General features: G+C 42.0%; 1 protein-coding gene, 1 long non-coding RNA gene and 1 pseudogene across 4 annotated transcripts in view; 2 read left to right on the top strand and 1 right to left on the bottom strand.

Annotated features, from left to right (window-relative positions):
- LOC6046544 (protein Shroom) overlaps nucleotides 1-20,294 on the top strand; it is a 402,522-nt gene that overhangs the window by 283,636 nt on the left and 98,592 nt on the right. The gene's annotated exons all lie outside the window — the stretch shown is intronic.
- Nucleotides 9,583-10,765, top strand: LOC119767620. The gene is made up of 3 exons (XR_005277622.1): nucleotides 9,583-9,677; nucleotides 10,329-10,400; nucleotides 10,599-10,765. It is a non-coding gene; the product is annotated as an uncharacterized LOC119767620 (long non-coding RNA).
- LOC6044263 lies at nucleotides 11,999-13,633 on the bottom strand (annotated as a pseudogene).

The following is a 20,294-nucleotide window of genomic DNA, read 5'->3' as shown; positions in this document are numbered from 1 at the left end:
GAGGGCTATTCTACTGGCGCTGCTCTTCTAGACATAGAAAAAGCATTTGACAGTGTTTGGCATAAAGGTTTGATTGCGAAATTGAAAAGGTTTAATTTTCCGATTTATATCGTGAAAATTATTCAAAATTATTTGACGGATCGTACTCTGCAGGTATGTTATCAGAATAGCAAATCTGATCAACTACCTGTACGTGCTGGCGTCCCTCAAGGAAGCATTTTGGGTCCAATTTTATACAATATTTTTACTTCTGACTTGCCTGATTTGCCCCCAGGATGTCAGAAATCACTTTTTGCTGATGACACAAGCATCTCCGCCAAAGGCAGAAGCCTTCGTGTCATCACAAGAAGATTACAAAAAGCTTGGATATTTTCAATTCTTATTTGAAAGAATGGAAAATTACTCCAAATGCTGCAAAACTCAACTTATTATTTTCCCTCACAAACCAAGGGCTGATTTTCTTAAACCAAAAAGTCATCACATTATAAAGATGAATGAGGTAAATTTAAAGTGGGAGGATCAAGTGAAATATCTTGGACTTGGTTTTGACAAAAACCTTACTTACAAGGATCACATTGAAAGTATCCAGGTTAAATGTAACAAATATATTAAATGTTTGTATCCACTTATAAACAGGAATTCTAGACTTTGTCTCAAGAATAAACTGTTAATTTATAAACAAATTTTCAGACCTGCCATGCTTTATGCTGTGCCGATCTGGACAAGCTGTTGCTTAACCAGGAAGAAAAAACTTCAGAGGATTCAGAACAAAATTCTGAAAATGATTCTGAAACTTCCTCCCTGGTTCAGCACCAGTGAACTTCATCAATTAGCCGAAGTTGACACTTTGGATGTTATGTCCAATAAGATAATTGATGCATTTCGACAAAAATCATTGCAGTCTTCAGCTGCATTGATCCGCTCTTTATATAGTTTATAAGTTAGTTTTAAGGTATCCCTTTTCCCTTTTGTACATGTAGGACCTCCTACATTTGAAATCACTGAACAGCGAAAGCTACAATATTTCATGAATAAATGAAAGTTGCTAGTATTTAAAATTGAGGTGAAAAGTCATCGTTTGTGATTGGACACTCAATAATATTTTAACTGAATGAATGTACATGGAAAAGAAATTTGAATAAATATAAATTAAAAAAAAAAAAAAAAAAAAAAAGGTTTTAAAAAAATCCATTTTTGACAGTAATTTGCAAAAGCTAAGAGAAAAAGTCGAACTAATCCTGGATGTCTATGGCACATTTTGAAGTGCTTCAAAAGACCTTTCGAATGCATCTAAGAGAGTTGGAATTGATGAAGTTTAACGCAAATGCGAGCAATTTTAATATTTTTAGGTTTTTTGGACCTCAAACTTCAAAGCCCGTTTTACCCCACTTCCCTTTGTCGTAGAGGGCTCATATTTGACATGAGTTCATCTCATGTATAGACAAACAAACGCTGAAAGTTTCATCCAAATCGGAGCACCTCGATACGACCTCTAGAACAAACCGAGCAAAATTTACAAATACTGCCTCTTAAAGGTATTTTTTACGATTTTAAATAACTTTATACAATATGAAGTGAAATATATTTAAAGTAAATATAAATCAGCAAAATGTTTAAGGTTAGTATGAAAACACACTTAAACTTTATGTGAATATGTTCTCAGGGCATCAAAATATACGTTTTCAACAATAAACAAATAAAATTGAATGCGATTTGGTTGAATCATTGATGAAGTGTAGTTTTTTGAAGTTAACTGTTAAAAAACGATATGTTAACACTACTTTGACCAAATCAGCTAAAAATTAAGGTTAAAACTCGTTAAGCCGCACCCAAAATTCAGAATCGAGATAATCGTTCTCTCAAAATTTATTGAGGGCTCAGTGCCAAAATCGATAGAATAATGGTACCAACTCACACCATCATAACAAATGAGTTCATTCGTTAGTTGAATCAATAAATCTCCAACAAGTGTCATACATCGACTTCTGACTTCTCCATGGTCACCAAGATGTGGTGGCCGATGCAGCTAAGTCATTGGATTGGTTTGTCAAAGGTCTCTGGTTCGATTCCCGTTGTCGACACTTTTGGTTTTTTGTTTGACGGTTGAACTTTTTTTGCAAATGAACCTCGAGAGAATAGTTCTATCGCCCATCTCGAGCTGTGTTCTCTGCGTCCGTGAATGGTACCACTATTCTCTCGACTCGAGACCATCATTCTCTCGGACTAGCGCTGCCAGTTTTGGGTGCGGTATCTTGTGCATGACGGAGGCTGAAAATGAATGAAAATATTTTTGAAATTTCAAGTTTCAGCCAAATTGGTCCATTCAATCTCGAAGTATTTGGCAGCTTAAATCGTTTGTAGCTCACTTTAATCATGAAATTTCTTAAAAAATAATACATTTTCCTGTGTTGATTTTTGGAAATAAAAATCTGTACATACAAATTAAGATTTTTTTTCAGCAGTAGGGTCATTCCTTCCCAAGTGACCAAGCGTCCATCATCGACCTTCACCAAATCTGCTCATATTTGGCATGGGGGTTGTTTTTGCCCCAAAAACAAAGAATCTCAAGTTTGGTGACATTTGGTCCACCCCCGCGCCCGTGGCTCCCCCCTCTTTTTCTAAGATTTTTGAAAAACCTCATTTTTAAAATGCATTTTGCTAAGAGAAAAGTTTACAATAAGTGAACTTTTGGTTATTCATATTTGAAGATTTTTTGACGTAGAATCGAATGGCGTACTCAAAATTTACGTACAGTGTTGCCAGAAATGAAATTTTTGCGCTTTAAGTTTTAAAATGCATTTTTAACCCTTTGGACGAGCACTTACGGGAAAACTGACAATTGCATTCGATTGCTGAGAGTTTTTTTTACATAAAATTCAATCAAAACCTCAGGGTTAATTGAATATTTCTTTAGATATCACATTTTTAAGTTGGAAAGCTCTGTATTGCATAGCAAATGTTTTACTTAAGAGCGAGTCCACGAACAGGGCATACCCCTTTGTATAGGACGTCGTTTGGACCTCACCAATCTGCCTGAAATTTTCAGGGGTTGTTTGTGCATATGAAACTAGCATCTGGTTTAAATATGAGCACTCTAGATCAACGGGAAGTGGGGCAAAAACGTAAAAAATCTTAAAAAGGCTATAACTTAAGCAAAATTCAATTTAATTTCAAAATTCAAAATGCATCTGAAAGGGCTTAAAAAAGGCAACAAATTGCAGGATAGAGCACCCCAATTGGTTAAATCTAAAGGGAGTTATAGGCATTTTAGTGAAAAAATAGCATAATTTTCAAACTCAAATAAAAAAGTGTTCCATCCAGATATCAACTCGGTTTGACCTGCAGCTTGTAGGGGACATCTGGGTCTACCACCTGAGACAGAGAACGCTTTGGGTAAGGCAGTTTAACATATTAAATAGACACTTTTACTTTTAGTGAATTTTTTGGTTGTAAATTTATACTCGGGGGACCCCTTAGATCCCATTTTCTGGTGATTATTTTATCATATTCGTGTTTCTGAGACAATTTCACAATAGAAACATGCATAAAAATGTTTATTTTGATCCATTTTAACCCTTTAAAAAATAAAAATTTAAAAAATTAACCTATATATTTTCGGGATCAATTCCGAGCGCTTTGCTATGTTCTACAAAGTTGTTCCCCGGATCAAAATCTTTGAGAATTTTGACAATAAGAAAATTTGATAGCGTTTTGGGAAACTTTAAATTTAAAGGAAATTCATAATTTAATCTACATTTTGAATCAGTCTCGTTAATTGTTGCATAAGTTTTTTTTATCATACACAAAAACAACCTGCCCAAATCCTTAAAATCACACGGTATGATAAAAAAATATGACATAAAACATCATAATTCGGCAAACGACAGTCACTGAACCTGTCAACGTACCCCACGGTTTGCAATCCATCAAAGCAACATGTCTCATTTTTACGACAACATCCGCTGCTCTCGCTCCAAGGGTTCCGGCCATGACGATTTGAGACACAACACTCATGCGATCTTATCACGAAAACGGCCATTACATAATTTCATCTGTGTTTTGCTCCGTCCGAATTTATTGATCAAATTTTACGACCGACCAGCTTTTTTTTTGTGCGTGATTTTTTTCGACAGAGGAAGTCGTCCTGCACTTCTTGCTCAACCCCGACAGTGTAAAAAATGACCGCCTTTGCGTGCAATCCCAACGTGTGGCTGCCAAAACGTCCACCCCGCTTTACTTTACACCAGCTCTAGTCCCTTATCGTGGCCACATTATCTCATCGATGACAGCGCCGCGATCGCGACTTGTTCCGAAGATCTTGCGCAGCGCGGTGCCGCGATCTATGCGGTGTTCAAATTTTCGAAGGAAGGTCAGACCTTCGGAGGTTTCACTTTCAATCAGCGCGGACGCGACTCGGATCGAACTCTCAATCAAGGCGATATTACTTCATCGATCCTCCCCAAAGCTCGCGGTGATCCTAGTTCCGAGGTTCCGTAATTAAGAGAGATGGGAAAGATTGAGCCGTTAATCGAAAGTTTATTGAATTGTTGGATCGTCGTCGTCGCGGCTTGGTGGCGGGAAAAAGGGCCTTCCAAGTCACGCTGCGCGCGTTGATCGACATGGGAAGACGGACCTGGGCCGCGATCGCGTTTCAAATTTGGCCGCGATGGGCGCTAGATCCGCTTGGAAGTGCAACGGTCGGCAACACGGTGTGTCTGGAGAAGGTGTTACCAATAACGTTACGTGACGGTTGCGTTTCGTTTTGGTATAAAACGTAATTATTTAATAAATGATGGTTCACCCCCTCGGGCAGGCATTGGAGAAGCTGAGGAGGTTAAACGGTGGGAATCGGTTTGGCGATCGGTGGCGGCGATCATGCGATGGAATTGATATTGGGTTCTATCGATTTTCATTCCAATTTGGAGAGTTGATAGATTACATAACAGCAGCAATGTAATTTTTATAGTATTTTCCAATCAATGTGCTGATTTATCCCTTGATGAACCTCCCCAGAAACGCTTCCCCTTCAAAGAACAATGACCCATCATAACTGCTAGAAATAAGAACAGTGCGAATCGAACAAGCTTACTTCCGATCCCTAATTAAACCCACGACTGAAGCTGCAGCTTGCAGCCTGCAATTGCACACCACAAACCGCGAACACACAATTCTGAACTAATTTTCTTTCTGTCTCTCTTCCTCTCTTCCAGGTGAGTTCCGGACGGAAAAGTGGAAAATTGCACGAGCAATCTAACCAGGTTTGGTTCTAGCCCAGTGTGATTCTCCACGGAGGAAGGGGTTCAATCACACTCTTGGCGCGATGTGTTCTTGATGAAGTTCGCACCTGTTGCCGGTTGGTTGGCCACTTTAGAAGTTGCCGCCATGACTAGTCGATTATGAATTGGACACGTTGTTAATGCAATTTTCTGCTACTGGTCGCGGACCGCCATTGTCACCGCTTGAAGTTGAAGGGTTCAAATAAAGGCGACGACTTGGGCTTGATGGCGGTTAATGCTTGGGGTTTTTTTAACTCTTCTCAAGAAGGCTAATTTAAAGTGGACGACGACGGCGCGGGTGCCCACCTTAATGACACTAATGGAGCGATTTGTTTTTCGCGCAGCAACGACTGCCGGAAGTTCTATGTAAATTGTTGAACAGATAGTGGTGTGAGCTGCGGACGGACGGAAAGTGCTTGCCTTTAGAATGGGACCTTAATTCGTCATCTAGGAAATGGTTAATGCAGTGGGCGCACCTTGAAATTTGAATGATGCGTATAATTTGCCCAAATGATGTATTATATTTGGGGGGTTTTATGCTGAGAAGAGTGAAGTTATGTGCGATAAAAAGATGACCATTAGATAGGCTGTACTAGATAAAGAGCAGTCATGAATGAAATTGAAGGTCAAACCGCAAGCTCATAACTATTTTTTAAGCTCATAACTATACCAACAATTCCTTTATGGATTTGAGCACTGTTTTTCATGTTGATGTTTACATGTACATGTTATAAAATACAAATTTTATCAAATTATAGATAGTTTAAAGATGTTATTAAGTGTGTACTTTTTCTATATTCAAAGAAGTCATTTTGTATCGTTAGTTCGTTCTTACAAGTCTTCATACGATGTTGGCTACATGCCTTGAAAAAGGCTATACAAATTATTCGAAAATATGTGTCTCAAGAAAAAAAATTATGATAGATTTGGTGTTCGGCAAAGTTTTCATCAAGTCAAGTCAATCATATAGTCAAGAAGTTTTTGGACTTTTTGCAACGTTTTTCCAAAATTATTATTCTTATCCAAAAATTGACAACACTGCTTCATGATTTTTTACTTACTGTTTCCATAACTGAAAATATTACATTTTATGTCAGTCATCTCTTAATCTATTTTTCTTGTGTGAAAAATCGATAAAAAATGGGTAGTTTTTTAAGTGTTACTATTTTTTTAAGTTCTAAGAAGTATCTATAACTTTGTCGAAGACATCAAATCGATTCTTTCTTGTGATACGGATTTTTGAATAATTTTAAAGCCTTTTTGCATGGTCGGTTGCCAAAACTGTATGGAGACTTCTATTGATGAATTAATTATGCAAAATGACTTCCATTGTCATAGAAACAGTACGCACAAATTTTCATCCAAATAAAAATATACAAAAAAATATTTTTCAGAAAATTTGCTCATTGTTGAGAGAAATGACCTTTTTTGGGTTTTCAATATAAATCAATTTCTACAACTGAACATAAATTTAGTTTATTTCCTAATCTTTGATTTTTGTTTTTGTTTCAATCAAGTTGAGCCCCCCTTTGTAATTTTAAATAAAATTGAAGCTTAACCACTAGCGTGTCCCAAAAAAACACGAAGTCGAGGAATTCAATGTGCTCAGTTCTCAAATGATAGAAAATCATGTTAGAAACAACTCTCTCATACATGAAAACTTTCAGAAAAATCGTTTACCACGTTCCCTGGGCATTTTTTTGAAAAAAGTCAGTTTTTTCGACAATTTCACAAAATCTGCTTAGAAAAAATGGAAAATTTTAAAATTTCAAATAACCTATACCATTAAATGATAGTCTGTGGTTCAATAAACAAGTTAATGTATCGATTTGGCCTTTTAAAACCTTGTTTTCACTTTCCCGGTAGCTTTTACAGTCGACTCTCTGGTTGTCAATATCCAAGGGACCGTCGAGGAAGAGAATCATCAATTTACAGAACGATGTAAAATGAAGACTCGATTGAAAATATGTTTTTCTTGGTACCCAGCTATGGGAGAGAATCATAGCAACGTCCAGCAAACAAAAACAAACTAATGTCAAACACCCTTCAAAGTTTCGTTTCGCAAAGAAAAATGCCATGAGATAGTGACAATATTGACAACCGGAAGAGATTTCTAAAGCAAACAGAATTCAAGGGACCGTCGAGGAAGAGATCCTTCAAGCAAGAGAAAATATCGAGGAATAAAGCCAATCGAAGTATGCAGTTTGAAGGGACTGGAGAATTCATCGATAGATGGAGCAATATTGATATCGAGAAGATCGACAGCCAGAGAGTCGACTGTATGTCGAAAAATACGAGTTTTTGCTTTACTTTTTTTCAATCTTTTCCCTCGGTATTGAACACAAAAATTTCCTCACATGTGAAAATACATGCATCTTGTAGGAAATTTTTCGCCGAAGATTTTCGTCTAAGCAACTTTGAAGTTTCATCAACTCTGAGCTGAGATATTCCAGTTTTTGTGAAGAAAGAATATTGAATATTTGAAAATGTTGATATTAATCATCATTGGCATACACTATTAAGGATAATTTAAGCCTAATTTGAAGTGCGGCTGTATCGCATCTGTTTTTAAACATGATTGGTTCATCCTTCAATACTAAGGGCCACCTGGTGTTGTTTTCTCATGGCACACTACGTGCTAAGTCAATGAATTACTTTTAGCAAATAACTCATATTTAGAGCATTTTGCATTTAAACCAATTGATGCACGTTTGCTGTGTTTCCATGGATACAAATAAACAAATAACAAATCGATGCATCTGTGCTCTCTTTTGCTATCTAGATAGGAAAACCAGTAAGCTTAGTACAAGAGCACAGAGGCATCGAAATATATGGTTCGATTGTACGGGGTTGGCAATTGTCCACGCTCCATCCAAAAAGGTTTTTTGCCTTCCTCACCTTACTGAGGAAAGGCTATAAAATCACTCGAAAAATGAACTTTCTAATTAGACCTCCTAGACCTACCTTCATTTGTACATATCGACTCAGAATCACCAGCTGAGCAAATGTCTGTGTGTTTGGCTGTATGTAGACATGTGTACCAAATCAATGTCACTGGAATATCTAGTCACAGGTTCAACCGATTTTGGCCGGAATGGGTTTCATCGATCCGTCTTAACGTCCCCTACGTTGCTATTTAAAACCAATAAGTTTGATTAAGTATTTTTAAAGTTATGTTAAAAAACTGTTTCATATAAACATAAAATTTTGGTAAAAGGGTGGTTTTTTCAAGAAACCTTCACATACTATATATTTTTAGAAAGCACATGAGAAGACCTTTCAGGTGGATTGAAAAAAGTGATTAGACTTACCTATCCAAAGTTATGAGCACTTAAATATCAGTTGAGAAGAATAACATAACCTCACTCGTTTTTTACTACTTTTGTTTTGGTTTTCAAATTCGGATGTACAGGGTGATCCAACTAAAAAATGTGAAATGGAAGTCGATGATCGATGAATAGAGCTGTGCCTTGTATTCAATAAAGTACCCCAAAGAAGATTACTTTTAATCAAACCCAAATACGTAATAAAACAAACTACACAGCAAATTCTGATGTTCGTTTTCAGTTAATATTTACTGAAAACTGCACTACTGAAATTTTCAGTTAGTTTTTCGCTGAACTTCAGTTAGATTTTGTATGGAGCTGTCAAAGTTTGCTGAAATTTCAGCAAGTTTTCATTTACTGAAAATTTCATTAGTGCAGATTTCAGTAAATTTAACTGAATTCAGTAATGCGAAATTGGTGTGTAGGGAGCATTTTTTTTTATTACGCAACGCAGATTTTTTTGTCAAAATCGTCTCCTTGCGATCAAGCAAACTGTAATTACAAAAACCGACTCGGTCCTCGACAGGTCCCAGTAACTGCCCACCATTGAAAAAACGGCTAATATCCACTTTTGGCAAAAACGAGATATTAGCACTAGGTGGTAGAGGATGTTCCAACGCATCTATTGGAACTTGAATTTCACTGAAATAGTGTTTAGACTTGGCTGCCGATGCGAAAAAACCAAACGGCTAATATGCCACTCTTATGGGAAATTGCCTTGATGGAGATTTAATGACAAACACTAAAACGCGTTTTTCTCGGAATACTTGATTTGGCATAATAGCCGAATTTTCAATTATGGGCAGAGTACCGAAAAGGACCTAATGAAAAAATATATGAATAAAAAATCATTCCATTTTTTTTCCACAATGATTGGAATGATGAGAATGGTTTGCTGTATACTTTTTTCAGATTATCGTGTAAACTTCAAAACATCAAAACAAAATGTTTTCTTCCCATGTTTGTAAACGATCGTGTGTTCGTTCCGTCATCGTTTGCGGCAAGCGAAAGAACCTGTTGAAGTGCCTCATAACGCGTACCAGGAACCCGGAATTGGACCTCGCGAAACAACCCGGTGGAAGAAGACGTTTTAAAAAACTAGCGAGAGATAAGCTGGGTCGAGGAAGTATAACCAGGCCACCTCCATCACGACTAACGTCTCGACCAACTCGACGGAAGATCGTCTGGTGGTGAACTAATCCGTCGAGGACTCCTCACCCTCCTCGAAACGTGGTGTCCGTACTACATGACCTTAAAGCGATGATCCGGGAGATTATCCGCTGGCTCCCGTGGGGTAGCCCCACTGTCCAATGGTGGAGATTACCCTTGTAAGGATGGCAGTGTCACTGGCAAGGATCAGACCGCTGGTTGTACTGATCGGACAGTCCCGGACGCACAACCCGAATGAGCCGCATGATGTCTTGAACACGATTCCGGCCCAGCTGTGTCGAGCGTGTCGAAGGTGGGTTCGATCCGGGAGGTAAACGCGGAGAGCATCGGCAGGTTGGTCACGGTTCGAGAAATCATTTCCCGTTGCACCGAGGTGAAGCCCATGATGACGGTGACCACGTGTCGAGGGGAGTCCTCACCGAATTGGTTAACCCCGAGACAGTCTTCTGGTGGAAACGATTGTCGTGATGGAGGTGGCCGTGATAGTGGCTGGTTATACCTCCTCCACCCAATTTGCCTCTGGCTTGTTTTTTAAACGTCCTCTTCCACCAGGAAGGCCTTGGTTCTGGGACTGCTGAGTGAGACGTTCCTGGAAGCCCGCCAGATCTTCTGTTCAGTGTTTGAACAGGTCCGAGGATGGCGAGACGAGCAACGACTACAGATTGTCAAGGGAAACAGATTGGCCAATGTTTGACAGATCCCAAAGCGCTGGACACCAACCGCCCTTTACGCCCAGCAAAACTGGCAGTGTTGCAAGCGCAAAACATACGTTGCCAGTGCCTATTTATTTTGCATCGACCAATCTGTTTCCCTTGACAATCTGTAGCAACGACCTGTTCATCGACGTTCGGCGATTGTTTATGCTACATACGAAAAATATTTGATTTGGATGGAAATTGTCTTAAGTGGTCAGCGTGGTAGCGTCTCACCCCAGTAAGGCCTGGGTTCAATCCCAGACGGACCCGGTGGCATTTGCCTGATCACGTCAGTCCATTTGCGTAAAAAAGGTTTTGGGTGGCTCACCCAAAAGCAGAAACTTGCAACAGAGACCACAAAAGACTCGGGGGTCTTTAAGGTGGATTGCTTTGCTAAGGTGTCGCTCCCACCGAAGAAGCCGAACTGCGAGAGAAGGTGGAGCGCTTACGACTGGTGCAACGGAACAGGAAGTGTACATTGAGGCAACTGAGGATTCCAACCCGCGGTTCGTGTCCACCTGAGAGATGCGGGAAATTAAGCACATTCTGCTACAGAGCAATAAATTGAATAAATTCGCTGTGAGAAACAAATTCAAATTTTATTTTTGAGCCTTCTTCAGTTTGCGCTTTTCAACAACCTTGCTTTTCACTACCTTCTTCAGCACCAACTCGTCCGGCTTTTCCGCCTCGACAAAACTTACGCCTTTTGCTCCAGGAAAACTTTCACCACTATCCCGAACCGTTCGCCGTGTTCTTTCAGCATTTTGTCTCCTTCCGCAGCCAATCTTTCCGCTCGACCTTTCGCTGCTCCTGTTCGAACTTCCACTTAGCTTCCACCTCGTCCGGATTAAGGCCCTGCTCGAGCAATTTTTTAAGCTGGTAGTTGTGCCTCCGCTTGTCAAAGTACTTGTTGTGCGCCGGGCCACGCCAACCGGCATGGTGATACGCTGGTCCACCGGAAGTTCCGTTAGCTTCGTGTTGATTAGGGCTTCAATTACCCCCAGAAATTCCAGAACGCACGGAATCGGAAAATTGAAATCGAAAGGCCTGCCGCTTCTCAGGCAGAAACCGCCTAATCGCATCCAAATCCTCGTCGAAGCTACTGCTCAAACCTGGTCCGCCTAACTACGAGCAGATTGCCAAGGCTTGCGGACGACCAAGGCCAAGACGGTGAAGAAACTGTTCTACCAGAAGCTATCGATCAGCATCAATGAGCTGGAAAACAAAAAGCAGAAGAAGGAGCTCATTCTGTACCCGAACAAGAACGGTGGCGAGCCTGCTGGCGGAAGCGGCCAAGGTGATCGAGTTCCACGAGACCAAGTTGCTGAGAATATCCGAGCTGTCCAAGAACCGACTCGCGCCCGGACCCGCCAAGGACACTCCTCTGGAAATACTCGTCCGACAGGAACTGGAACGTCTTGAATAAGCCATGCCCGAAGTAATTCAGGCGCATCTCAGCCGGATCGTACGATTTGAAGAAGATCAGCAGGACGTTCTGCTCGATCGGCTTCAGGTCCTGGTAGTCGTATCAGCTGGACCTAGTGTATCAACACGTGTTGGTCGCCTCGTTGCGCTCAGTACGACGGCACTGCTCGTCCAGCCGCTCCTGCAGTTCGTCCAAAATGTCGGTGCTTTTGACATCTTCCAACACCTCGTGAATCGTGGACTCGCGCACGTACACCAACATGTACGCGCTGCTGCTGTGCCGGATGTTCAGGTCGTTGTCGTGGCCGCCGTAGTTCTGCTCGATCGCCTCGTTGCGAGTGCACCGCGACACCTCGTCGTCGTCAAACTTGCACCACTTGCCGCCGTTCTTCGGGTTGATGTACACCACGTAGTGGCCGCCGTGGTTGTCCCCGGAGTGCACGAGCACGGCGTGCAGGATGTACGTGGCCGACGTGTCCTCGGGCTTCTCCAGGAACGGGTCCAGGTTGATCTTCTCGTCGAACTCGAACCGGTCGTTAAACTTTACGGAACTGTCCGTAATGGGGTCGTACTGAAAGCGCATCAGGTGCAGATGCAGCACGGGCGGGAACTTGCTGAACAGGATGCCCTTCTCGGCCTTCTGCAGACCGTGCTCGCCCGCGTCGTACTTGTTGTCGTCGTCGAGGATTTCCGTCGCGATGTAATCCTTGAAGGACTCGTTGATGTTCTTTTTGCCCTTGATGTTCAGCTGGATGTCGTAGAACTTTTCCGTGCGACGGGATGGTTCACTCCAGGCTGGTGCCCTCGGTGCCCTTCATTTTGTTTTCCGGCTTGGCGAGCAGCACGCGGAGAAATTCTGCATGAACGAGTCCAGCGCGTCCCAGCGGAAGCTCTTGGAACACACGCTGCAATGCCAACGCGACCGACTTGCACACGACGTCCGCTTGGGTTGGCATTTTGTACACCGCTTTACGCAGCTGATTCGTAAAGTATAGCGTCTGCAGCAGGGAGTTCATGTAGCAGGTCGCTCCCTGGTTCTTGAGGCCCACGTAGCCGGTGTGCTTCTTCGAGTCCCAGAAAATGCCCCGCAGAGGCTCGGCCGTGACGTGCACTTCCAGCGTGATGGCATCGTTCTGAATGTAACCGTTCTCCGGGTTGGTGGATGTCGTTCCAGTTCATTAAGAACGAAAAGCCCCAATCGTTATCGACGCGACTGAACACGTGACGGATTTAGCGCACGAACGGATCCCGGTTCGGGATGACCGAAAGCAGCCGCAGCTCGGCCGACGCCGAACAGCTCTAGTTTGCGGTGTCACTTTCGCCGTTACACTGCAGGAAGAAGCTTTGCTGGGCGGCGACGTTGTGTTGTTGGTTCGCCGCATGGCCATTATCTTCCAGGGCAGATTGCGCACGTAATACACCTGCGACAGGACCGAATCCGTCAGCTTGCTCAGATTCTCCACCTTAAAGCTAAAGGTCGCCTCCGACCGGACCTCGTCGTCCAGATTGTTCTGATCGTTCATGTTCATCTGTTTGGGGACCGGCGGACACTGCTTCGCCACCACCTCCGTTCGCTGGGTTTACCACTGTTATAGAGCTTGCGTATCCATTGCTTCTACGGTCTTGTCGTAGTCCATAGCGGCGTTCAAGGCCCCGCCAGCGGTCGGAAGAAATCTCAGCTCGGTGCCGATGTTGGTCCTATGCGGTTCCGGAATCGTACTCCTGCGACACGACTCAGACGTTCCGCAAACATAACTGTCAACGTTCAACGCGAAAAAGGGGCAAAATAGCAAAATTGAAACCTCTGCCCCGATGACGGTCGATTTGCGTGTGGCTGGCAGAAGTGCTTTTTCCGTCGTCAAAATCCGCTCCTTCCGCCCGTTCCGGAAGTTCTCCGGCTGCACCAGCAGCGGCCCAACACGGTTCAGGTCCAGCGGGTGGTCACGGCATCGGAAGAAACGCACAAATTAGTCTAAATTGCGAAAAATTCTTGCAACCTGTTCGAAAAAAAAAGTTTTTGTTTTGATTTTGTTTATTGACGGTTGCAGCTAGCAGGCGATGCACGCTAAACAGATTTAGAGAAAATTGCTACTTTTAACCAAGGGAATGATTGAACGAGAGGAATCACAAATCCGCATAAATAGTTTCAAGATTGTTCAGGTGTAAACCGAAAACGCGATCAAAAATTAAAGTGAAAGAATAAAGCGTCTAACTGCTTATTTAATTGTCGGTGTACAGAACCCCGCACTGTTTTAACATTTTCTGGCGTACATTAAATTTTGCAGCCCAAAACCAGTAATTGAATTGGAAAATTAAAATTCTTTTTCAAATTTTCTTTTCATGATTTGTGTGCACCTACGTCGAAGACCAAGATTGTTTACTTTGTGCTCTTTGGTCTGACAGTCTTGATCTGACAGATTTGGTCTGACAGCTTTATCATGGATTTTGGTCTGGTCTAGGCGAGGGATTGGACACAGCACCTTCCTGCTTTTAACGAAGAAAAATAAGGCATATTTGAATCAACAAAACGTTTTGCCTTCCTCACCTTACTGATGTTCGTTCGTTTGATGGCTAGTTCCACACTGAGTGCCACACTCAGAGCTGTCAAAGTGTTTCTTTGAAGAAACTCGCGCTAGTTCCGCACGAGTTTCACCGCCATCTTGGAACTGAAACTCTAGTGCCGAACTCGATATTTTCTCAGTTTCATGCGAGTTCCACGCACACTGACAAATGACGTTCGATTGAACCAAAACTGGCACCGACGAGTGCGGCACTCAGTGCCGCACTGGATCTTCAAACGAACGTACCATGAGGAAAGGCTATAAAATCACTCGAACTCAATGTCATTCCAGTGACTCTTCACTGACTGAGCCGATTTTGACCGTACTGGTCTCATTCGATTCGTTTTGGGGTCCCATAAAGGCCTATTGAAATTCATAAAGTTTGATCAAGTATTTTAAAAGTTATGCTAAAAAAACTGTTTCATACAAATTCTAAATGTTCCTAAAAAGAGGGTTTTTCACAGAAACCATACATATTATATATTTTAGAACGGTCATAAGACGACCATTAAGATGGCTTAAGAAAAAATTGGATTGAACCGAGGTGGAGTAAATTTTGGCTGATTTTAATGTGACGTACTTTATTACGTGACGCAAAAAATCGGATTTTTAGACCCCCTCCCCAAAATTTCCATACAAATTTAAAAAAAAATTGTATGGAGCTTAACACGGCCTCCGACCCCCCCCCCAACTGCATTACGTGATAAAAGAACGCTCCCTAATACCCTCCCCCCCTTAAAGTATCCACGTGGACAATTGGGTACTAAAGCCCTATGTCAATTTTTATGTACAACGGTAAAAAACACGATTACAAACCATTTCTGATCACTTTTTTTCATTTTAATGCAAAAAAAAATATTGACAAGACAACATTTTTTTGATAGATCAACTATGGTCCCCTTGGAACGAGCTGTCAAGTAGGAGCTTTTCTGTCAAGATGGACCGCGAGGATAATTTTTCAAAATTGATTTAAAAATCAATTTTAAACTCTTTGTGGTCGTACAAAGGGTCATTGTACTCAGAAAAATAAGCTATATCGCTGCAAACAATAATATCAGCAATCCAAGCTTCATTTTAGGACCCAATTCATTAAGGGATCCGCTCAGCTGTCAAAATAGCTGGCACAAAAAATATAGCCTGCTTTGATCGAGCAATGTATACATACATCATTGGGAAGGAAAAGTAGTGATTTTTTATTGCTATTTTTTCGGCCAAATGATGTTTGTGGTTTAAAATCGTAGAAAATAGGAAAAAACTAGAAATTTTGTAGGAGCCACATTTGTATTGTACTTTTTAACAGTTTCTACAGAACAGACCTTAAATAAGTCATTTTAAATTGAAAAAATGAACAAAAACAGAAAAATCGTGTCTACAACAAAATCACCTCAATGGCATATACATCATATCGTCGTAAAACGGCAGTTGAATGTAGATGGTGCAAGTGATAGTTTGCTTCAGAAATTTGAAGAACATTTGTTCCTCGTGTCATGTCTGTTCGTCCGTATTATCGCATCATAAAAAAGGAATCGAGAAATTAAAAGTGCGTCATGGAGTTAAACTTTCTGTCCAGATGCTGTGAAGTTTACCATGACAGTTTGCAAAGTTTTACTCCATGTTTCTGGCTCACATCTCTCTTATTAATTCCTCGATAGGCGTGCTGTTTTTTGACAGCACTTTCAAAATCATTCAGTTTTCGTCAAAACCGAACCCACTCAGAAATGAGTAAAGGGGCATCTGTAAAATTTGAGTGAATTTCACTCAGATCTGGGTGAATATCACTGTTTTCGTGGAATTCTGAGTGAAATTCACTCAAATCAGATATATCTGATATTTCTGAGTAGGTTCGGTTTTGACGAAAACTAAGTTATTTTGAACGTGCGTGCGCCTTGCCTTATCTAATCAAGTGCTTTGGTATAGAATGGCACAGCCCTATTCCTCGATCATCGACTGTCATTTACTGTTTTTGAACTGTGTCATCCAGGAAGGTGCTGTGTCCAATCCCTCGCCTAGACCAGACCAAAATCCATGATAAAGCTGTCAGACCAAATCTGTCAGATCAAGACTGTCAGACCAAAGAGCACAAAGTAAACAATCTTGGTCTTCGACGTAGGTGCACACAAATCATGAAAAGAAAATTTGAAAAAGAATTTTAATTTTCCAATTCAATTACTGGTTTTGGGCTGCAAAATTTAATGTACGCCAGAAAATGTTAAAACAGTGCGGCGTTCTGTACACCGACAATTAAATAAGCAGTTAGACGCTTTATTCTTTCACTTTAATTTTTGATCGCGTTTTCGGTTTACACCTGAACAATCTTGAAACTATTTATGCGGATTTGTGATTCCTCTCGTTCAATCATTCCCTTGGTGTCATCCTGCAGCATTAAATTGGAAGTAAACATAAACAAAACACAGAATTTGAACGAAAATGACGAAAGAATAATAATTGGTTGCCTGGTTTTCCAATCTGGATGCTCAGATTACCACTTTTTGCGGGAAAATTTAGTAAAGGCCGATCTGGTTGAGTAAGCACCCAGATCGTCAAGGCCACCGCCATCCTGGACCGAGGCAAGAACGTTTCAGTTTTTCTCGAACGTGAGTAATTGCTGAGTGGCACTCCGGAAATGGCCTTTGCCATGGACGCCCACACAACCAACGCTCAAGTAAGTTTTTTATTGTGATAATTCTGAATCCAATTATTAAATTTGAGCATTCTGTGAGGGGAAATATAAGGATGCACGTAGGTCAGGGGCGACAATTTTGTGGGGTCACGGATCCTTTGATCCTTTGGCAAGATAGGCTGCCCTCTCAAGTGCCCCCCCATATTCAGTCAAAAATCGGCGCTGCTGACGTAGATATTGTAGTGTCCGGGGTGGACACGTAATGAAAGACCAGTTACAAAAAGAAACTAGCGTTTATTGCGTCTGGTTTGCTCGGTTGCTAACAACGGAATGACAATCTAAAGAGCGAGGCCTGACCGGCCTACTTGGATGTAACATCTCCCCCCTTAAGCCATCCTGTACGGAGTGGATTGAAGCGAAAGAGTCGCAGGAGATATCCGGTCGCCGACTGCGATGGAACAACTTCTTCAGCTTCGTCGCTTGAGTGATCGGCAGATTCGGTCATCTCGTCGTCCAGTTTGGGTGTGGTAGCGGTAGGTACTGTAGGAGCAGACAGTCCGAAATCCTCCAACAAGATGGTAAGAGGAGACAGCTGGGCTGGTGGAAGGTTCTTCGGGCTTTGAGTCTTCAACTTCGCAACGGAACGCCGGACCACGCGACGGCAGTCCTCGAGAAAAACGTTGTAAGTTTCGTCTCCGACTCGTTCGACGACCTTTGCTGACCTCCACCGCCGGGAGTTTCCTCGATGAACCCGAGTGAAGACAATGTCCCCGGGCTTGAGACTCTGCTTGGCCGTGGACGGAGATGGTTCGTGATTAAGCTGGAGCTCTTGATGTTGCATTGAACTTGGTCTGGAAGCGATGTGGTTCACCACGAAGACACCTCTGGAGTTGACCTTGGGCTGCTTCTTGGGCGCTTTCTTCAACTTGACTGGATGCTCGTCCTGCTCGGACGAGGAGCTGCTGGTGGATGTGGACGCGCTCGAAGTTCTGGACACACACCTGCAATACCCCTCTTTGTGGCCAAAGCGATTGCAGGTATGGCACACGTGTTCCGAAAAAGGGCAGTTGCGGACGAAGTGCATCTGACCGCATTTCCAGCAGGGATAAGGAGGCGTTTTGGAGTCCTTTCTTGATGAGCGCTGAGCACGATGGTCTGCTTTTAGGCCCTCCTGGACCGCGTGAACCGCTTGTGCTGAACTTGATGGTCGTCCAATCAGCGTGGTGTCCGCCTTGAGGTTGGCGTAGCGTTGAAATTCGTCGATGAGTGTCTGGAGGCTTACCGGGTTGCCCGCGGTTTCGGCTTCGATGCGTGAGAGAAGTCTGGCACGAATGTCTGCATAGTGCGGAGCTTGAAGTCCGCAGACAAAAATCAAACACTTGAACTGCTCAATTTTCAGCTTTTGAAGTCGAAGTCCTCACACGCACGGTTGACCTTCCTCCGTAAGCGATGATGTCGTCGGCATCGGATTTGGTCAATTGTAGACATCGGTAGCGCTTGTTGAAAGTTGAAGTTTGGGCACCGAAAATTTTCTTCAGCGTTGCTATGGTATCAGCAAACGACACATCCTTCGGCAGCGTTGGAAGGATGTAGTTTACGTAACGACTGTGAGACGGCGTGTCCAGCTTCCTCAGCAGGAGTCGCACCTTGGCAGCATCGTCCAGCTTACCCGCATCCTCCTCGAAAAGGCTCTCGTAGCGCTGGAACCAGCTTCCGAAGGTCACGTCGTTGTCAGGATCGAAAGAAAACTCTGCGATGTTTGCTGACAGGTTTTCCAGGATTTGCTCCGTGTTGACTGGTGCCGGTGCTGCGGAAGTGAGCTTTGCAGGATCTGAGTGATCTGCAGGATCGCTTGCTGCACATCCGCCATGCTTCCGGGTCCGGCTTGGAATCCTCGTCGCCAATGTAGTGTCCGGGGTGGACACGTAATGAAAGACCAGTTACAAAAAGAAACTAGCGTTTATTGCGTCTGGTTTGCTCGGTTGCTAACAACGGAATGACAATCTAAAGAGCGAGGCCTGACCGGCCTACTTGGATGTAACAGATATATTCTTTTCAACTTTTTTATTAGGCCGGATCTCATATATTTTATTGAAAACGATGTCTGAACGGGTAATAAAAAGACGTTTTGCCACAAATTTTGAAAAAGTGGCGTCTTAATCGAATGTAATAAGTACTTAAGCTAAATTAATAGACCTACTGAAGGTAGGTACTTTATTGGATAAATTTACAATATAAATATGAGGAAGGCATCAGCCACCTAGAGGTGGATTAAGCAACGTTTTTTTTTTTGACAATTGACCATGAGAAGGGGAGGGAGCTGAGATTTAAAAAAAAAGGTCTACGTGATTAATGGATGGATTCCTATAGAATAAATTCCAAATATTAGTGATATTTTTAATTTACCTGAACATCGGATTTATCAACAGGAGTTATAAGAAGGGAGTGTAAACGTTACGTTGTGGTTCAGATCACGGAAATGCGTACAATTGAACCTTACCTTACCTTATTTTTTTTTTTTTTTTTTTTTGAAAAAGTTGGTCGTCATCGATTATGGTCGTTCATAGTCACCCGCGACAGACACGGACGACGAAACGAAGAAAAACGCAAAAAGTAACTTTTTCAAAACTTTTTTTCGTAAAATCGCGATAACTCGTGATGTTTAAGCAAACCCCCTATGTCTATATATTAATTTTTTTTAATTGTCTGCTCTACAACTTTTTAGAACATTGTTACACTCTAAAAAATAACCCTGCAAAGTTAGAAAAAACACGAAATTTTAGAATGAAAATGTTTGTTCTAAATGAAAAAAATTACCCTTCTGGGTCAATGTAGATTCGAAAAGTACATTAAATTTCCCTTAATATGACATGTTCCAAAAGTTTTTACAGTCGAGTAACGGAAAATGGGAGAATTTTTAAAACTTTTTTAGTGTTTTTTTTTTCGATGAAAAATACGTTTTTTCGGAATTCTGAGTACGCCACCAAATCGGGCGTCTAATTTTACATAAAAGTCCCTTTGACACCAAATTTCTATCTCATCACTGTTTCAGGCTGCAAATTATTGAAAAACACCTCTTTTTTCGCATGTTCAAAAATGGAAGGGGTCGTACCGCCCCTCCGTCACGAGATATCAAAAAACGGACCTCGGATTCGTGATCAGGGACAAAAGTTACCCCTTAGGACAAAGTTTCACGCAAATCGAAGAGGGGTCGGGGCAAC

This window comes from Culex quinquefasciatus, chromosome 2 (assembly GCF_015732765.1).
Source record: "Culex quinquefasciatus strain JHB chromosome 2, VPISU_Cqui_1.0_pri_paternal, whole genome shotgun sequence".
Classification (NCBI taxonomy): Eukaryota; Metazoa; Arthropoda; class Insecta; order Diptera; family Culicidae; genus Culex; species Culex quinquefasciatus.
Note: the sequence above shows the minus strand (reverse complement) of the source record. Positions and strands in the feature narration are given on the sequence as shown.